A 4,086-nucleotide genomic window follows, 5' to 3' on the forward strand; every position below is an offset into this window, starting at 1 on the left:
AAAAAAAAGGTAGAAACAATTCAAGCTGTTATGTGTTAAAGAAAAATTCTAAGTTAATAGTATGTATAAAAACTGTGATCACATTAATCAGTAATTTAAGCTAGCCAAAGACAGTTGAAAATATCACACCAGTTCTTAGGGACACACTGAGAGTAGATAGATTTCCTGTCAGATTCAGCAACAGCTGTGTATGTGGCAAAACCACCAAAATCCAATTTATAAGTATCTTGCTCATATGTGATAGCCCAGTCACCTTCTCATTGCACTAAGAGTATTGTGGATACCAGGTCTTTCCTCCCATCTTAAGTAAAAATATGTAGTACCCACCTCATTAGAGCTACAGCTAGCCATGAGGATTTTCCCGTGAACTAGGAATGCACATTTGTGTCTCCTTCCATTACGCAGTGGAAACTTGCATGGAACGTCACACGGCACTCTGCTATGCCCTCAGTGCTAACATGAGTTGGAGATATCCATGGCAAGAACTCCAGAAAAGGAACAGAAGTGTTTATATCTATTCTAAATCCTTTACTACTCCCCCACTGCTCCATCACCACCCTAATCTAAGAATTCACTTTCTCCTTCATGTTTAGACTTCAGACTTTAAAAAAAATCTATCGCCTGTTTCCAAAATCCGGACGTGGGCGAGGAATTGTGCCTTAATATCTATCACTCACTGCTTCCAATTAAAGTGTCAGATCTAAAATTCATCGCAGCTTCTCAATGGCTCTAAGTGCTAACAAATCAATTAGTCCTAAACTCCTCACGTCAGGCTCATTCTGCCAGGCCAATTTTATACACAGGAGAGTAAGTGGGAACCTGGCTTCGAATTCTGCGATGAATGATGCAAAAGCAAAGCTGGAGAAACAGCCTCAGAAGCCCTGAATCCCCATCCCCTATCAAATGCCTATTAAAAAAAAACACCCAGATCATCCTCTGTCAAATTATTTATGGGTGACAACAAATATTTCTAATTATATCCATTCACAGCCACAGTCAGTGAATATTGTGCAAAGAGATTGCCAAAAAAACCATTTTGCCAAGTAGGTTCCTAGCTAGGACAGCTGAGGTGGTTGCTGTGTTTGCAGAATGGCTCTATAAAAGTGGAACTGAGGTGCCTCTGTCCTGTCCCTCCTCAAAATTCCTTAAGGTATGTATACATGGAAGAAAACTTGGCTAGTTTTACATTCCTGGTAATTATTCACTTAAGGGAGATTGTTGTTTCCAAAATTTTCCAAATTTTAATTTTTCTTTGCAACATTCCTCCAGATGACATTGTGCACAATAATTACATTCTCTTGTTTTTCTTTCAACAGTAGTTGTCTGCTTTGAGCCTGCCACCTTCTTCATCTGGTAACACGAGAGGTAAGCGTAATCTATTATTACACTCTAAAGAACAAAGGGATATCTGTATTGCTAGTCTTAAAGAGCTAACATTTTGTATTTTAGTTTAGTAATGGGAATAGGATACAAGGAGCAGCTTCTCTTTAAAAATGGCATCTCATGAAATTTTAACTGTTCAGACCATTTAACTACACAAAATGTAATGACTCTTGTCTTTTACATGTGTTAGAACTTCAGAAAGAATACAATGATCACATGTAACATTTAATGTGTACTACTGCCACAACTTAAACAGTAAGTAAGGACATATCAGAGAGATGGAATGGTAATATCAACCAACAATGGGTTGATCTGAAAGTCAAAATTTCTAGGTGCCAGTCTAGGCTTTTCACTGACTCCAGTTGCCTGGTCAAGCCAGTTGGCATTTATGAATCTTGAAATAGGGTGTTGCAATGGAATTAGCACTAAGAAGTCCTAATGTGAACTTAGGAGAACGGGACTCATGTCCGAACACTACCACTTACGCCTCTGTGTCATTGAATGACCCTTCCCCTTTCTGAGCCTTAGTTTCCTTACCAGTAAAATGAGGAGGCTGGATGACTGCTAAGGTCCCTCTGGCTCTTGCCATCTGTCAGTGGTTTTCCAGGGTCTCCTGCCATAGAACCAAACACATTTAATAAACCTCCCCCAACTCTATGTATTAGGATCTGTACTTTTTGTATTATCTTAGGAATATACATAATGATGCAAACCTACTATACATTTAATAATTATTTTTTAAAATTTTATATTTAAATACACAGCTATGTTCATTTAGAAAAGAATAGAAAACACTGTTTATGTAGGAGAGTTGTTTGTTGAACTTGAGGCAATTACCACCATGCAGGTGAATTCAAGGACTTGTTGCAACAAGCCTCAGGATCTTAGGGGCTTGTGACCCACAAACTTGGAAATGACTGATTTTGACAGGAGATGGGAATGGTAATGTCCTTTCTGTGTTTTGTGGATACACTGTATATGGTCATCACTACATGGTAGTTAATTCAAAATTGACTGATGCAAAACAAAACAAAACAAAACAAAAATAATGTAACAGAATAACATTTATCCTTTGAAGAAAAAAAAAACAAAACCCTAACACTAACTATTCCAATATCTGTCCCCTGAAAATGTCTAAATTTCACTGTGCCTTCAAGAGACTCCTATAGGTATGAACTACACTGATTTCAGAGATATTGTATGGAGCAAAGTTGATATCTAACAGTACAAGTTGAGAGGAAGTTTTGATCAAGACTTCTGGAAAGCTTATAAAAAGCTGACACTGTGGTCCTTGTTGACAATCAAGGCACTGCTTTCCACAAACCACCCTCTTCTACTCCATAAAGGCCACCTTCTTTTAACTCATCCTATCCTTGCCATCAGGGCAAGAGGACTTATTTTCTCACAATTAATTTGTCAGTGGGAAAAAATTAGTTTATTTTGGCTTGAAACTTTATACTGAATATTTCAGAAGAGATATTTAGGGGATTGGTATTTTTTAAATAAGAGGATGGGGAAGAGAGAGATTGAAAGAGACCTAAAACAGTGAGAATCAGAAAAAAGGATCTGTATGCTAAAGTCCAGCTAAAAACAAAGAGAAGTATAGACTAAAAGTATACGATAGCTACAAAAATTTTATTAAAACTTCAGATGCTTTTCTCTAACAACTTTTTAAAGTTATCTTTTGTTTAGCCACTATTTCTGACTTTTACACAATTTAAGAACTAATAAAAGATAACTTTGACTTAGGGTAAAATCATTTGTTGGATTTTCAGCTTTATTGTACTTATTTTCCCCTTTAATTACCTAATACTTGTCAGTTAACTAGGACTTTATTTGTGTTTATTAGGTGCTTTCAACCTGGACAATATCCTCAAAGAACAGATGTACCTTTCATACATCTAAATTTAATATCTTTTTATATGCAGTTTATACATCCAACTTTAATCATTTGAGGCAGGAAGAAAATTTGTTTAAATAATTGAGTGTTTTTAAATAAGTTCATTTAGATTGTGAAGCCATTGTTCACAGTTGTTTTCCATTACTTTGTATCATCACAATGTCAAAAATGGGGATGTATGGAAAAAAGGAAAGAAAAGAAAAGCATAAAGAGAAAAAGTTCTGAACACATTTGGTGCATTACAAATGTTGCTGATTGAAACATCAATTCCTCCACATTTCTCAATTGATACAAAAGATAAAATGGAGGCTAAAAATGTCACAAAAATTAAGCTACCAATATAAGACTTTTAAATCAATGATCCAATCTTTCAGAACCTTTACGTATGACACAGGAGTGATCCCTAAAAGCATGGGTGAGGCCCTAGCTGTTTTGACTCAGTGGATGGTGTCAGCCTGTGGACTGAAGGGTTCCTGGTTTGACTCCTGTCAAGACACATGCCCGGGTTGTGGGCTCAATGGCAGTAGGAGGCATGCAGGAGACAGCCGATCAATGATTCTCATCATTGATGTTTCTATCTGTCTCTCCCTCTCCCTTCCTCTCTGAAAAAACAAACAAACAAACAAACAAACAAACAAAAAAAAAACCAGGGGTGAGGAAATAAGCATGGCCATGAAGCCCATTAACCACAGGCGAGAGCGACAGGACAATGCCCACCCACACCCTGGGTCCTTGTACAACTGGGTTTCTTCCTTCCAGGTACACCTGGTCCTGTGCTGTGTTGCCCTCAATAACCTGCAGCC

General features: G+C 37.3%; 1 long non-coding RNA gene across 3 annotated transcripts in view; it reads right to left on the minus strand.

Moving 5' to 3' along the window:
- Positions 1-4,086, minus strand: part of LOC129147482 (uncharacterized) — a 122,250-nt gene that overhangs the window by 60,715 nt on the left and 57,449 nt on the right. For 2 of the 3 annotated variants that reach the window (XR_008554849.1, XR_008554848.1), the window contains exon 3: positions 1,921-1,996. This is a non-coding gene — a long non-coding RNA (uncharacterized LOC129147482). Of the gene's footprint in view, positions 1-1,267; positions 1,351-1,920; positions 1,997-4,086 lie in introns of those variants that run through there. The other variant, XR_008554850.1, reaches the window with a different exon arrangement.

This window comes from Eptesicus fuscus, chromosome 20 (genome assembly GCF_027574615.1).
Source record: "Eptesicus fuscus isolate TK198812 chromosome 20, DD_ASM_mEF_20220401, whole genome shotgun sequence".
Classification (NCBI taxonomy): Eukaryota; Metazoa; Chordata; class Mammalia; order Chiroptera; family Vespertilionidae; genus Eptesicus; species Eptesicus fuscus.